This window comes from Callospermophilus lateralis, chromosome 17 (genome assembly GCF_048772815.1).
Source record: "Callospermophilus lateralis isolate mCalLat2 chromosome 17, mCalLat2.hap1, whole genome shotgun sequence".
Lineage (NCBI taxonomy): Eukaryota > Metazoa > Chordata > Mammalia > Rodentia > Sciuridae > Callospermophilus > Callospermophilus lateralis.
This window is the reverse complement of record NC_135321.1, coordinates 63,563,623-63,580,514: the sequence shown is the minus strand read 5'-3', so window position 1 is coordinate 63,580,514 and position 16,892 is coordinate 63,563,623. Positions and strand designations below refer to the sequence as shown.

Genomic DNA, 16,892 nt, shown 5'->3' with positions numbered 1-16,892 from the left:
AACTGGGGGCTTGGCTCCTCAACAGCAGAAGGCCACTCCTTTCAGCCACTTGGAGGTTCTTCAGGTGGTTCCATTTGCTGCAGGACCAGGGTAGGAATCCCAGGAATTCGGGAGCCAGCCAGGCCATGGGATGCTCTGCCAGGAACCCAGTCCTGGAGGTCACCAAGCTGTCAGTCAGTAAATGTGAAACCCAGTCACACCAGGTGGAAGAAATTCTATCTGCAGTGCACACTCCTCTTCTAGCACCCTCCCTCCCTCCCTCTCTCCTGTACCTCTCTGATTTTTTTCTTAAGTTATTCATATTTTAATATTGGAAATATTCATCCCTTGCTATTTTTTGAATAAGGGAATGTATTTACAAATATTTTAACTTTCTTTGATAGAGTTTTAACTGCTGAGCTAAGACAAAAGGACTGTGTTACCTTTTTATCTTAGTCACAGCTTTAAGACCTATTTAATGATATCCTGGAAGGGTATGCCTTACTTGCCTTACTTGTAGGTCATTTATTTTATTTTAAGTAATTAATTTATTTGTGGTACTGGGGATTGAACCCATTCTACCACTAAGCACGTCCTCATCCCTTATTATTTCTTATTTTGAGATATGGCCTTGCTAATTTGCTGATGCTGGCCTTGAACTTGGCCATCCTCCTGCCTCAGCCTCCTGAGAAGCTATGAGTACATACTTGTATATCTAAAAGGAAAGGGACTGGTATTGTTTTCTCATTTCCCAATGACTTAAATGAGCTCTCTGGACTCCTGGTTGGTAGGATTCTTGAGAAGATCTTGTTAGAATCCTACTTGACTGTGAGCCTGAAGCTCCATCAAGCTGTCTGCAAGATCACCAAATGCCTGAGGTTTTATGAGATTCCTGCCTTTTCTGCTGAGGTCATTTGCAGAGTCATCAGAGTGGTGAGTGGGATTTATGGACGAAATGTCATGCCCAGGAGAGGTCCTGGATTCTGTGTAGCCTGATTTAGAAGGGAATGTGGGGGTTCTGGGATGGCTGGATGAGACAGAGTGGTATAGTCAGTTGTCAGGTATTCATTTGGCATCTCCTACATGCTGGGTTCCATTGTATGCAAACTACACACTTCGCCCCTGGCCTCGCCAAGAAGATGACCCCTCCATTTTCCTAGATTCTATTATTCACAGAAAACTAGAGCCCATTTACCCTCCCAAAACACATGTCTGTGCCTTGTCTTCCCCGCCAGACTCTTCCCTTCATGTAGCAACACACCATGGCAGCAGAGCCCATGTCCTGCTGCCCTGCTCAGGCCCCTGTGCCCCTCAGCGTGCAGTCATCCTCGCCCTCATACCCAGAGGGAACCTCACTCTGATTCCTGCCACTGGAGCTCGGCTGCCCCTGGCCTTCACACTCTGTTCTCTCACCCGTGTCTCAGGGCAGCGTCCCTGCAGCTGCATCAGGAGCTTTGCATTGCTGAGCAGCTTTTCCATTGTGGGTCCTGAACTTCTGCTGTGGGTAGTCGAGAGTGGTGTCTCAGGGCAATTCTTTTTTTAACGTTTTTGCACATCAAAACTGTAATGTTACAGATGGAGATGGTCAAGTCTACATTTTCACCTTATTCTTTCAGCCCTTTCTTCTTTAATATACTACAGACACACTCTAAGAATGATTTTTTTCCCCCCAGTACCAGGGTTGAAACCCAGGGATGTTTAATCACTGAGCCATATCCCCAGCCATTTTTTTTTTTTGTATTTCATTTAAAGACAGTGTCTTGCTAAGTTTCTTAGGGCCTTGCTAAGTTTCAGAGGCTGGCTTTGAATTTGGAATCCTCCTACCTCATCCTTCTGGGATTATAGGTGCTAAGAATGAATTTCACTGATAAGGTGTCTGCTTTCTCCCAAGTGGTACTATTTCATCTATCCCAGATTGGTGCCAGTTCCCAATAGATGGTGCTTGAGAAGTTTGTCAGTTATTTAGGGTTTACTTTTTTGCAGAAAGAAGTGTCCTCATTGTTTTTTGGGGTCCCAGATCTGTGGTCACAAATACTCTACCTGTTCTGCAAAAACAAAATTTTGCTGTGCTAAAATTGACCAAAGCAAAAACATGCCTGGGCATGTGGTAGCCTCTTGTCAGGTGGTCAGCAGCTGGGTGACTGCCATGAGGGTCAAAGCACAGTTCAGGGCTCTGCTGTTTGTCTTCAGGGTTGTTCCTGCAATTCATTTATTGACTACCTCTGTTCAATCCTGGATGACACCAGGATGTGTAAAGAAATAATAATAAAGAGGAGACACAGAGACAAGGTGCAGAGGCAGAGAAGGTGGCAAAGTGGACTTTTCCCCAGCAGACACGTTTATTCATACCAATAAGTCACATTAGGTCATTAGTACCATAACTACATTATTGTTTAGCATATCAGTAAGGTTGCTTATTCTGCAGTTACATTTTACAGTTGTAATATGCAATGTCAGGAGCTATGTGCAGCTCTCAAGAAAGTCCATTGTCTGATGTTACTGTAAGATGGGAAGATCCAGGAGCACCAGAGCTTGGTGAAACATTGTAGTTATCAAGCAAATTCCTTTATTCCCAGGAGTTATGTGCCTAAGATTAAGGTTGAAGCTGATAAGACTGTAGCGTGGAGGGCATTACCATAGCAACCGGGCATCCTGTGCCTTTGCACAGAAACTTTCCTAGGCAACAAGCATGTCATAGCCATGAAGTCATCAGGGACCCCAATCTCCACAAGGATGGGTCAGTATATAGCTGGGGCTGCTTTTGGATTTGGAATGTCTGAGGCTTAGCACTAGGGAAATGCCCTGCTGGGGTGTCCAGATTGTTCTGGAAGGTATTCAAGGACATCATACAAGGGTACCCTGTTTCATTTTCCTTTGAGAAACCTCAGTGCTGTCCTGTCCTGCTCTCACCTGTGCCCTGTGCTCTGGTCACCTGCCTGGAGCCCGAGTCCCTTCTCCTGTTGTTGGTATGCCTCCCGGGCTCTTTGAGTTTCTCCACCTTGGCACTTACTATGGCTGAGGACCATGCTCTTCCTGCTATCTGAATGGGTCATCTCTTCCACTCTAGTTGGTTCCTTACAGCAGGAATGGCGTCTGCCATCCACCTTGTCACTTTGCCAAGATGGAGGCCCCAGGGTGGTTCTGTGAGCCTCAATGGGGGAAGGAGTCAACAGACCCAGGTTTTATGGAGCTCTGTAAGAGCACACACTGTGCAGCCTTCAGGGCCTCTGGAGTTGCATGTGCTCCATGGCAGGTACCTCTGGAGTGCAAAAAGAGAGAGGACTTGGGAGTGTTGGATCACCTGAAAGGGGGTAGTTCTATTGGTGTGGTGGTAGAGGTGAGGAGGAGACAGACAGTAGCTGTCCCTGCAGAGTGCCCTGGGGAGAGAACTGGGCTGGCATCCCTAGAGTGGGAGCTGGGAGTTTGCATGACCTACTGGTTCAGGGTTCTCTGGAAGCTCTTTGCTCATGGGTGCATTCTTCTCACTCAGTCTGGAGAAAGCACAGGGCTCTTGTGTGTACCCCCGCTACTGGAAGCTCTTGGTGAGGCAGAGTCAGCTTGGAGACCTGTAACACCCATACCTTCTCCCCTCCTCTCCCATGTTGCCCCTTTCATGGGAGCCCAGGGTACTGGGGAAATGACAGTGCGTGTGTCAGTGGGCTTCCAACAAGCATGGAGCTAGGAGGTGGCTCAGGTGTGGGGAGCAGCAGAGTAGAGCTGGTAAAACTTCTCTCATGTGCCCACAGGAAGTGGCAGAGGACCCGGGAGCCGTAGCCCAGAAGGGCTTCCTGACAGTTTTCCTCCAGGGTGTCCTGGCCACCACAAGATCCTGGCTGTGCACAGTGTTAGCAAAGAGAATGTTCCAGAAGGGTTCCACTATCCTTTTCACCTACCCCGAGGAGATCCAGGTGAGCTTTGCCTGAGGTTGCAGAGCCTCTTCAGGCAACAGAGTGGGGAGTCACACAGTTGTGTCCTGTCACCAATCACCAGACCAACAATGCCTTGGCCTGGAGGCCTGGGCTTATCCTGAACCTTGCCTCAGGCCCTGGCCCCTACTCTGAGGAAGGAACATTCCTCCTTTACCTGGCAGAGGGTCAGTGGCTCTATGGTACAGTGTGATGGGGTGCAGTCACGCTGAGGCAGAGTTGCCAGGAGGACCTTCAGGCTCTGCTTCAGGTCTGAGGCTGCAAGCCAGCTGTGTGGTACTGGAAACAGAAGGTCAATATGACAGGAAGCACCTTTAGCTGGCAGCTGAGTGAAGCCATTTGATAGAGTGGACTCCTCCTCCAAAACCTAGGACATGGGGAGGATTCCACAATAGTCACCCCAGTGCTGGAGAAGACAGCTGAGAGCCGGTGGGATCCAGGAGCCTGAGTCCCTAGAGGGCTGCAGGGGAGGAGGTAGAGTGGGAGGTCCTGCCCACCCCAGGCCTGCTGTCCAGCCTGGCTGCCTTTTCCTTGTCCTTGAAGTGGAAGGTTGTCCCCCTTAAGCCACAGTCTTCCAGGGAGACTCTGGAACCTGCTTGTGTCTTCACACAGAGTTGGTGGCAAGACTCATTGTGATGTTAGGCAGGGGTACCCCAACTGTATGGACAAGGGTGGCTGCAGGCTAGAGGGTTGTTCTTTTTAATGAAGGAAAAAAATCCTCTCCAAACAGACTGAAATCCCAGGAAAACACAATTGGATTATTAAATATTATTCCAGGATTCTAAGTGGTATAATCCCCAGGTGTTAAGCATGAGTGACGGGTAGCTGTGAAGTCACTGTCAAGAAATATTTTTTTTTGGTACCAGGGATTGAACTCAGTGTCACTCAACCCCTGAGCCATATCCCCAGCCCTATTTTGTATTTTATTTAGAGACAGGGTCTCACTGAGTGCTTAGCATCTAGCCATTGCTGAGGCTGGCTTTGAACTCATGATCCTTCTGTCTCAGCCTCCTCAGCTACTGAGATTACAGGCATGTGTCACTGTGCCCAGCCAGAAAGAATGATTCTAAGTGCAGTAGTAATGATAAAAAAATGAAATTAATTAAACATCTACTCTGAGGTGATTGCTACTGTTATTCCTGTTTTACAAGTAAATTTACCAAGGTCTGGGGAGATGGATGTGCTGTTGGTATTGTTGGAAGTCAGGAAAATGGAGATAGGGAGTAAGAGGGACAAGAGCTCTGTGGTATGGAAGGAGCTAGAGATAGCAGTAGGAACTCATGATTTTAGATAGTTGCCAGCTCTGTCCATCAAAAGTCCTATGGCAAAGGCACCCTGGGACCATGAGCACCTACAGAAATAATGACGCCTTAGGACCCGAGCACACCCACATCCCATCATGCCTTTTCTTCCTTCCTTCCTTCCTTCCTGCCTACTGGGGACTGACCCAGGAGCACTTTATCACTGAGCTACACTGGTGGTGGCTGGTGGAAATAAACTTTCCCAGACCTTTTTATTTTTTATTTTGAGGCAGAGTCTTGCTAAGTTGCCCAGGATGGCCTGGAACTTGTGACCCTTCTGCCTCAGCCTGAGTAGCTGGAATTTCAGGCGTGTTCTACCCCACATGGCCCAATCATGTCTTCTAACTCCCGTTTCCCACCACACAATGCTGTTCCTGGAAGAAGAACCACCTCCATGAGTCAGTGCGAGATGCACAAGGGGGCCAAGAGCTCCTTGTGCTGGAATGTCAGGAAATGCTGAGGCTGCAGGCATGTGGTGATCCAGACTCCTCCTCAGATGGCCAAGAGGACTCCATGTGAAGTCTGTGGTTGACATGGTGGTCTGTCATTGCTAGCTTTTCACTTTTGACAACTGAGTTGTGGTCATGTTTATGATGGCAGAAATGGGGTTTAAGAGAACATAGAAATTATCTGGGCTATCTCTGCAGCATTTTTTCAAGTCTAAAGTTATTCCAAATTTTTAAGAAAACTGTTAAAGATGCTCACATTAGCTGAATCTGGAACAATTTGATTATTATTTTTTGAATATTCATTTTTCAGTTGTAGTTGGACACAATACCTTAATTTTATTTGTTTATTTTTATGTGGTGGTGAGGATCAAACCCAGGGCCTTGCACATGATAGGTGAGCACTCCACTGCTGAGCCACAACCCCAGCCCCATAAAAGGCAAAGTGATAGGAATGGATTAAAATTCATTGATAAACATACTTACAGGAAAAAAAAAAGAGAAAAAAGGAACTTTTCTATTCTTCTATTGAAGAATGGAGTTAAGAAATGTAGAAGAAATAATTGCAATAGAAAACTGTCACTCTGTAACCAAGGTATAGTAGCTGATGCAGGCAGGTATCACTCAGGAATCCTGAGCTCGGTGGGGGTGCCAGGAGGTCACAGGATTTCAAGTGTCCCATTGCAGAAGCCTTTATGGATGAGGAAAGATGACTTTCACAGTGAAGAAATCTGGCAGATAAGCCTTAACCAAGGACCGACCTCTTGGTCAGCCCTGGTAGCACCAACAGGTTACATGGGCCACTTGGTCAGGCTCAAGGTGTTTGGCTAGGCACCTGTGGAAAGTGCAGATGAGTACACTGAGTACATTTTTACGTGGCTTGGCTTAGTAGTGTCCCAACCAAACCATTGTAATCATAGGAAAACTGTGAGCCAACTGGGTCAAGAGACAGTCTGCAGAATGACCTGAACTTTTCAAAATTGTCAGTATCAGAAAAGATAAGGCCAGGGAACTTCTTTAGAAAAGAGACATGACCAGTAAATGCATTTTGTGTCCCAAGGTAGACCCTGGATCTAGATATCAGGTGGACATATGGAGGCATGTGGCTAGGGGCACCTGCTCTAGGCTCCTGTTCTTATGGTGTGTGGATAGGATGCCTACCTGGGCTTGGAGACGTGTTAGGATGCTGCCTTCAGGTGCTTTAGCAAAGTGCTTCTTTTTTTTTTTTTTTTTTTTTCTATACTGGGAATTTGACCCAGGGGCACTCAACTACTGAGCCACATCCCCAACCCTTTTCTTTATTTTTTATTTAGAGACGGTCATACTGAATTGCTTAGGGCCTCACTAAGTTGCTGAGGCTGGCTTTGGACTCAAGATCCCCCTGCCTCAGCCTCCTGAGTAACTGGGACCACAGGTGCCCCCATGCCTTGTTGCTGTCTTTTCTCTAGGATATCTCTGTGGTGTTTACTTGTCCCTGTGGCTGTCACTTAACATGTGGGTTTTGCAGGTCTGACGGCGGCTGGTGGAAATAAACTTTCCTGCAGAGTATGACTGGAAGGAGTCGCTGCTGGGGGACATGGAAGGGAGGCTCAAGAAGGTACCAGACATGGAGGACACCATCAACATGGTGATGAGCCCAGACTGCTGGCAGCACCTGGGGCTACAAGCAGAGAACAGCATGTACAGGCCCTGGGATCCACCCAAGCTTTGCATTTCTGTTTCTGATCAGGGCTTTGCAGTTTGACCTCAGAAACATTTCAGAGTTCTAGTGTGACGTTCTTGAAAAGAGTCAGGGAATGGGATTGTGCTCTTACTGGGGCCCTAGACATACGTGTCATCAAGCTCTCCATGTATAGGTGCTCCAAGGGACCTGCTGGTGGCAGGAGCCTTATTAAACACAGTGACATGGAGGAAATAAACAAACAAAAAATGCCCTTCATTTTGAATGAAGGTCTGTGACCCAGAAAAGTTGGTTTCTCCATGAATATTTTATATGGATCTGATTAAATGGATGTTTTTAGAAAGACAAAAGAAAGGAAAAATGGCTCTTTTTCAAAATTTGCATGTTTTTACAAGCTGCTATTCTGGTTGCTTTTTTTGCAATATGAGAAGAGACTAACTTGGTTTCATCTTTAATCTTGTAGTGAGGGGCAGGGAGGACATGCTTAGTGTAGAGCAGGGAGGAGGGGAGTCAGAACAATCAGGCACTTATACCCCCACCCAACTTCGTGTTTGCAGGAGAGACCCCTTTCCCAGATCTCTGCCTTCTGTGGTGCTGCTGGTCTCAAGGACAGTGTGGCCAAGAGCTTTGAGAAGTGTGTCATCGAAGCTGTGAGCTCTGCCTGCCAGGTGACTAATCTCTTCTTGGGAAACATGCTTGGGTTCACAGATGCTTGCTGACATGGACAGCTCCAGGCCTTAAGTGCCTGCCAGTTCCAAGGCCTGTGCTGACCAGGATTGGGTCCTTGGTGCCCCCTCCCTGGATTGGGCCTCATGCTGCAATCCAGTGCTCTCTACCCACTCCTTGACATGCAACTTGGCTTCCTGCTGCAGAACCCTGTGCAAAACCACAGCCACACTCAACAAGCCATCGTGCAGCTGATCTGGTGGACTGTGCCTCCAGTTGCCATTGTGATCGTTGCCACTGGTTTGTTTGTGGTCTGTTAACTCTTGCCCAACAGATATGCAGGAAATGACCCCAAAGGTTGACAAAACATCTATGGAAGGAAGCTTCTGAAGTTAAATAGACTCCATCCTTGTTGGGGTAGAACACTTGCCCAGCATGGCCCTGGGTTCTATTCCCAACACTGCAGAAAAAGAGGGGAAAGATTCTGTCGTTTCACTTAGCTTTTTTTCTGCAAAGTGGGAGGAGGTTCTGCCCCGGCACATTCCCCACACAGTACCCTGAGGCTCCCAGGGTCCTTCTGTATTTCCTGCTGGATACTTCATGTCCTGCACACTGCTGGCCAGTGGAGTTGTGAGAAGCAGAGCTCACTTTTTCTAGGGAAACAGGCTCTAGTCTTTTTACATAACTAATACTTCTAAGGCTTTCATTTGTTCTTTTCTCAGTGCTTTAGTAACATGGTAGCCACATCTCCTGTCACTCACCCTTGGAAGCCAAACTTGGGGGGAGTGGTGTGTTTCAGGTGTGGGTGCTACCAGCACAGTCTCCTTGGCAACATTCTCATGAGCTCAGAAAGAAAATGCAGCCCTTCAGCTGCAGAGTCTGCCCTCCACCATGCTGGCCACAAGCCCCTCCCCAGCAGCACCTAATCTTCCTTCCTCCTCCACAGACTACTCAGGTGTCTCAGCAATGAAGTCACACAGGCTGTGGCCTTGGGTGCCTGGCTTCGTTGAGCATGTGTTCAAGGTCATTCACTCTGGAGCACCTGTCAGTACTTTGTCCCTTTTCATGACTACATGTTGCTCATCATATGGCCTCAGGGGGCTTTTATGTTCCATTTGTCCTGTGGTGGACATCCAGGCTCTCCCTGATAGCTGTTATCAGTCTGCTGCTGTGAACCTCCACACATGGGTTTGTGTGGATGTGCTGTTCACACTCTCTACACCTATGGTGGAGTGGCTGGATCACTTGGTACCTGTGTGATTGAAGGACTATCTGGCCCATTCCCACAGTGGCTGGACCATTTCCATGTCAGCTGCCAGCCTAGGAGGGACCTGACTTCTCCACACCCCCATAGCCTGTGCTCTCAGACCTGTGACTGTGCAGTTTGGGGGTGTGGAGTGGTTTCTCTGGTGACTTTGATAGCTATGACCTCAGGTACCTTCTCATATGTTTTTTGGCTATTTCTGTTTTCTATGTCTTTGGACAAATGTCTACTAGAAAGAAATGGCAGTGGAGACATGGACAGATGTGAGGTGAACCCTCATAGCTGCGGTCAACAGACTTTTTGACAAGAGTGCCAAGATCACTCAAGGGGTGAAGTACAGTGCCTTCCTCAAATGGTTAATTGGGCTCTATGTCTTTCTTTTATTGTGGCTTATGAGAGTTCTTTGGATAATCAGATGCAAATCTCTGGTCAGATATGTGATCTGCCAGCATTTTCTCCCATTCTCTGGATTGTTTTCACTCTTGGTGTTTTCTTTAGAAGCACAGAAGTTTTTAATTTCTTTTTCTCTCTCTCTTTTTTGTAGTAGTAGGGATTGAAACCAGGGGTGCTCTAACACTGAGCTACATCTCTAGCCCTTTTTATTTTTTATTTTGTGAAACAGTCTCACAAAGTTGCCCTCAAACTTGCAATATTCCTGCCTCAGCTTCCTGAGTAGCTGAGATTACAGGTGTGCCCCACCAATCCTGGGAAGGTTTTTACTTTTGGAAAAATTCAATGTGTCTTTTTTTTTTCTCTTGTTGCTAGTAATTTTGACATCTTGTGCTAAATCCTGGGTCATGAAGATTTATCTGTGTCTTCCTCTAAAAGGTTTTTATTTTGTTTTTGGCACTGAGTGTTAACCTAGGACTACATGCTAATAACTGCTCTGTCATGGAGCAACCCCCTCTGAAAGCTCTAGAGTGTTAGCTCTTAACATTAGTTTCTTTTTCTATGTGGTATGAGGTAAGGGTCCAGATACAGTCTCTTGCATGTGGAGATCCATCTGTTCCAGACCATTTGAGGAAGGCACTGTACTTCACCCCTTGAGTGATCTTGGCACTCTTGTCAAAAAGTCTGTTGGCCACAGCTGTGAGGGTTCACCTCACATCTGTCCATGTCTCCACTGCCATTTCTTTCCAGTAGGTCGTAAAATCAAGAAGCATGAATTCTCCTGATTTGTTCTCCTCTTTTTGTATTGTTTGCTATTCTGGATTTCTTGGGATTCCATATGAATTTTAGAATCATTTTGTCAGTTTTTGCAAGGAAAGCAGCTGTGATTTTGACAGGGATGGCTTTGAATCCGTAAGTCATTTTGGGGAGTGTTGACCTCTTAACAATGTCACATCTCATGGCTTCTGAACCTGGAATGTCTCCCCATTTATTTTGGTCTTTAAGTTTTTTCAACAGTAGTTTGCAGTTTGCAAGTGGTGAGGTCTGCATTTCTTTTATGAAATTTACTCCTAAGTACTTTATTCCTTTGCTATTGTAACAAATTATTTTTTCAGGGCTGGGGTTGTGGCACAGTGGTAGAGCACCTGCCTAGCACTTGTGAGGCACTGGGTTTGATCCTCAGCACCACATAAAAATTAAATAAAATAAAGGTATTGTGTCCATCTACAACTAAAAAAAAACTTTTAAGAGAGAGAGTGAGAGAGAGAGAGAGAGAGAGAGAATTTTTTTTGATATTTATTTTTTAGTATTCGGCGGACACAACATATTTGTTTGTATGTGGTGCTGAGGATCAAACCCGGGCCGCACGCATGCCAGGCTAGTGCGCTACTGCTTGAGCCACATCTCCAGCCCCAAAAATATTTTTAAAAATTGTTTTCTCAAATATGTTTTTGGATTGTTTATCACTAGCACTTGGAACAGGGCAGCACCTCGTCTCTGTGGCCTACAGCTTTGCAGGCTCATTTCTTTTCTCTAGCGGGGTATCCGTGGGAGAGTACCTTCTTTGAAGTTTTGACATAGATGACCATGTTATCTGCCTGTAAGTTAGTACTTCCTTTACAATCCCAATACTTTTTTTTTCCTTTTCCTTACCTAATTGCCCTGGATAGCAACTCTGGCACTGTGAAAGGAGTGAAATTGGCTATCCTGGTCTTGTTCTTGGAGTTTTGCCTGATACTTCTTCTGTATCTATTACAATGGTTGTGTCACTTTTTCTATCAGTATGATGTATTCATGTTTTTGTGTCTGCGTGTGTGGACTGGAGATGGAACCCAGGGGTGCTTTATCACTGAGCCACATTGCCAGCTCTTTTTGTTTTTCATTTTGAGACAGAGCCTCACTAAGTTGCTGAATCTAGCCTCCAACTTGTGATCCTCCTGCCTCAGCCTAGTGAGCTGCTGGGATTACAGGCATGTGCCTCTACACCAGGCCTATTAACTGATTTTTGATGTAAAAACATGGTTTTATTCCTGGGATAAATCTTACTTCCCTATGGTCTATAACTTTTTATTCATTGCTAATTAATGTTTTCTTTTATCCTGTTAAGTGTCAAAAGTACCTGTTATTAGTTCATCCTGTGTTTTTTATTGATCACTGAAACTTTTTCATTTTTTTACAAAAATGTGAATGCAAAGAAGAAAACTGTTTTGTTTCTTGGTGAAGCATCAGAAGGAGAATTGGAGTGTCTGTGGTGTTTGAGGGCAGTTTGTGATGTAGTAAAGTTTTCCTCATCTTGTTTTTGGCATTTTTCATGACAGGCAAGTCTAAGAGAAATACAGAAGCTGACAATGAGCTGGGAGGGTGTGTGACTTGGGGTTGTAGGGGTGTGTTTGTGCATGTGTATGCATCTTCAAACCTCCGGCACCTCACATAAGGAGCCAGGCCAGGACAATGGAAATTCCCTAGGAAATATTTAGTATTTTATGTTTCTTTTCTTTTTGCAATATGGGGGATGAAACCCAGGGCCTCCAATACACCAAGCTACCAGGGGGTAGCCCAACCTCTCTTCTGTATTATTATTTTTTTTTGAGGCACTATAAAACTAGCTTCAGTAGATTTATGAAATGCTTTTGGGTGCTAATTTGTGTCATTAAAAGACAAATCAGTAAAATCTTCTCAACTCTCTCTTTTAATTCATTTTCTTTTAGTCTCAGATCAGTGTACTGGAGGGAGTCTCTTGTCATCATTTGCAGAAATTTGGCAGCCTTGTGTCTGCTGTGATCACCAAGTCCTGGCCCAGGAACAACAGGGAGTCTGTGGAAGGCCTGGATGAGATTCTTGAACACCTGCTCACGGGGCCTGATGTGAAGCAGCTCTTCAAGTTGTACGGTGCGTGTAGGACTGGTTGGAGTTTCTGTCCTTCCTTGGGCAAATGAAGAGGCAAGGTAGTTGACCTGGTCCTCAGCCTGCATGTGCTGAGGTTTGGTAAAGGCAGGATGCATGGAGGTGCCCAGGCAGGTGTTAGGCATAAAGAGCTTCTAACACTAGAACCATTGTCTGCTGAGTGCCTGCTGAATATGTGTTCCTGGGGGGACACACGGTCCTTGAAGCAACCTCTCTGAAAGTCCCCAAGCCCCTTGATTTCCAGATGAGGGAATGGAAGTACCCAGGGCACATTGCTTAACCAGGGTGTTAGAGACTCACTGTGTCCAAGATAACAAATGATTAGAAATCAGTCCAAGCCCAGCTTGCCTCCCTGTGAAGCTCATGTGTCACATTTTGAGACCAATATTCATAACTAACACAACATGAAGTGACTCTTCAGCCATCACCTTCCCAAGTGTCGTGTGTTGCCCTGGAAATGATGGTGCAGGTTTATGTGTAAATTGCTAGATTCAGATCCTGTAGTGGGAAAGCACTTGTGTGGCAATAAAAACCCAGGGCCAATGATTGTCTCAGCCAAACCAGATGCTCTGTTCTACACCAGATCATAGGCAGGAGTAGTGTGTGGTTCTGAAGGTGGCTGCTGTGTGCACGGGCCACAGCAGCCTGCTGGGGAAGAGTTCACTGTCACACTCCACAGCATGCATTTAAGACTCCTCCTTGTCTTTTCCTGGCTTCATGGTTTCATTCCTTTTATCACTGAGAAAAGTCCCCATGTCTGGATGTGCCTGGGTTGGTCCATTCTCCCACTGAAGGTCATCTCAGCTGCACTCTGTGTAGGGGTGATGCTGGGGATAAACCAGGGATTCATGCCTGCTAGCCTAACACACTACCATCAAGCTGCACCCCAGCCTCCTGTTATCTTTGTTTTGTTTTGTTTTTTTAAAGAGAGAGAGAGAATTTTTTTATTATGTATTTTTTAGTTTGGGGTGGACACAACATCTTTATTTTATTTTTATGTGGTGCTGAGGATCGAACCCAGCGCCCTGTGCATGCCAGGCGAGTGTGCTACCCCTGGAGCCACATCCCCAGCCCTTTATCTTTGTTTTTTATGGTAAAAATAAACTTGGTCTTCTCATAATACTATATGAACCTCATATTACTGTGAGATAAATAGTCTGGCAGTTAAACTAGTCATGTTTTAAAATATTGTCCTCTAGTTGCTCCAAAAGCTCATGTTCCAGGTTTTGATCTGCAGACAAGATAGGCAGAGCATGAAGCTGCAGCATGGATCTGCCTCCTTCCTGGGTGCTGTGCAGATGCTTCCCTGCACCCGTGGAGTGGCCTTTGATGTGAGCTTGTCCTGTTGCAGTTTATTTTCCTACTACTGCAGGGATTCTCAAGACAGATGTGCCGGGTTTCTGTACTTGTGACTAAAAGGCTCAGGGATCACTCCAGTTGAACTGGGCTGACTGGGTACACCAAATAAAATAAAAGAGACACAAATACCTTTTTGTTTGGGGTCGCAGTGACGGCTCCTCTGACTTTAAGGGTCCGCAGGAAGAGAGAGCGAGAGCATGTGCTGACCCCTTTTATTGAGGAGAAGCTATTCAAATGAGGCAAGGGGTCAGGTTTCAGGGGTCTGAGTCTATCTTTATGATGTCTGTTGTCAGCATGTTGACTGACATCTGAGTAGGCCACATCCAAGGGCATAGTAAGAGAAGGGGACACACACAGGCACTTCCATGAAAGATTCTATCCTAAACAGGGCAAGGGGTTATATTACAAAGGAACAGGTGAGCATAACTTCACCCATGGTGCTGTAGCAAGACACACCTATGCACAAGGCACTGTCCCTCAAACCTAAGAAGGATGGGGAAAGCTTTGCCACATTTCTGTGACTGAGTGCATCAGCACCCAGCCAGGGAGTATGACTCAGTCACATGCAAGGTTGGTCTCCCACAAGGTGAATTTCCAAGAATATCATATGTAGTTCAAGAAATACGTTCACTGTAGCATGGGCTCAGGACTTGAACCCTGAGCACTGTGGTTCTCCTGGCTGACTTTGGCCATTGGAAGGGTCTCCTCCTCCCATACAGGAGATGCACTAGGTTAAGACCTGAACCTCATAGGTACAGGCATAGCTGAGTGAGGCATCAGCGCATTTGGAAACACCACTGACTGCTGCCAGCGCCGTGTGGGCATGGGGCTGGTGAGAGGTTCTAATGGCAAGGAGAGGGGAGGGCCGCATGCTCATTGTGCTCGTTATCTTCTCAGGGACAGATGAGAAACTCTTAGCCAACATCACAGAGGACGCCAAGAGGCTGATGGCTGCCGCCAGCTCTGTCTTCACAGAGGTTGCTGGTGATGTCCTGAATGGGCCCATATTGGTCAGACGGTTGGAGCTGATCCTGAAGCACAAAAGTCAGTTTCTGGACCTGTGGCAGTTAGGTGAGCTGAGGCCAGGCTGGTAAGAAGCCCGTGTTCACATGTGTGCTGGCTGTCCTCCTCTCTACCACCAAGTGGGGGCCTCCTTGTCCTTCTGATGGTGACTGTGGGGCACTCCCAGGGAGAGAAAGGGATATCGTGAAGTTTGTTTCCTTTGGCTGACTTTGTCATTATTTTCCAGAGACAGAAAGTTCTTCATTCCAAGAAAAAAATTGTGACATGGAAGAGACACTGGACTGGAGGATGGGCGAAGTCATGTTTCTGATGAGAGAGAAGAGACAGGTGGACAGCCTCCTGAGGCTGTGTGGGAAGGTGAAGCATCTCATCCAAGGTACTGCTCCCGCAGTTGCGCAAGGAACCCTTGAGAGCTGTCACGGAGATGAAGCAGGCCACAAATAGAGGGGCCTTATTTTTCAGGGAGAAGCTTTTAAAAAACATTCTTGACCCAGTTTTCAATGCATTTGCCCAGGGAAGCAGCTTCCCTTGTACATTCTTGTTTGTGTGCCTCTACACCCGTCGATGTCCCCAATTTCCCAGTGTCAATGTCCTATGCTGGCTTCCCAAGGAGGGGAGGTGTAGATCTTTCTCCAGTCTGCGCCCTGAACATGAGGCTGCTTGCTGCTCTGTCACTCCCAGTGGTGTCCTGAGTTACTGGTACCTTCTTCAGGGTAGGGCCTTCACCATGGTGTGAACATAGGATTCACAGGCGAGCCGTGTGGTGGACCATGGCCACTCCATGGTTCTGGCACAAAGTTTCTGTAGCTGGTAGAATTGCATTTCTTGCCTTGGTACTTCCTTTTCCCCTTTTTCATTGTGTTTATTTCAAATTCAGCCCCAAACTGAACCAGCTATCTGAGTGGATGTCTCTGAAGCGTCTCCCAGGACAGAGGGCTTATTTTCCTAGCGGGGAGTTGGCCCTTAATCTCCTCTGTCTCCCAGGGTTGCCTTGGCCTCTGGGCTGGTAGGGCAGGTCCTGCATCTCTGGCCTGTGCTTGACTCCTGTTTGACAGAGGGTGGCATCTACTGCTTGCTGGGACTGGGACACAGGAGGCCAGATGCAGAACTATGCCCCTGCTATAGGTTGATCATTGGGCCAGGGGCAGAATTTCCTTCAGAGTGCTGCCTGAGTGCTGCATTGGGATGTCAGATGCATTCTCGCTACTGATCCTCTATATGGAGCTTGTTGTCCTTCTCTGGATGCTCTTGAGAACTGTCGGTCCCTAGTGTTCTGAAGTTGACATTAATCTGTGCCTGGCCTTGGGTCTCTTTTCCATCTCTAGGATGGGGCACTGGCAGGTCTCAGCCAGAGATCTAGTCTTAGAGCTCTAGGGTGTTCTCCTGAATTGGTTAATTATGCTTTCCCTGTTGCAGGGTGCACATCAGCAGCTGCTGGGCCTCCTGGCATGGTTGCCTGACTCCCATGACGTCTCTCCTGCTTGGGCTTCACTTCTTGAGCCTTCTCTTCAATCTCCTCCTGTAACCTGGGCATTGAATTCTTCATTTCAGCTCTTATATATAGTTAATTTGAAGGCACTCCCTTTTTTCTTTTCTTTTTTGGCACTGGAGTCGAACTCAGGGGCACTAGAACACTGAGCTACATCCCCAGCCCTATTTTTGTATTTTATTTAGAGACATGGTCTCACTGATTTGTTTATTATTTTTCTTTTGCTGAGGCTGGCTTTGAACTCGTGATCCTACTACCTTAGCCTTGCCAGCCACTGGGATTACAGGTGTGTACCATCATGCCCAAAACTTTTTTTTTTAAAGATATTTTTTTTAGTTGTAGATGGACAAAATACCTTTATTTATTTATCTTTATGTGGTGCTGAGGATAGAACCCAGTGCCTCACATGTGCTAGGTGTGTGCTCTACCACTGAGCCACAATCCCAGCCCTTCCCTTTTCTCTT

General features: G+C 46.5%; 1 pseudogene; it reads left to right on the top strand.

Annotated features, from left to right (window-relative positions):
- Positions 1-3,735: 3,735 nt before the first annotated feature.
- Positions 3,736-16,892, top strand: part of LOC143382699 (E3 ubiquitin-protein ligase RNF213-like) — a 67,422-nt pseudogene continuing 54,265 nt past the window's right edge.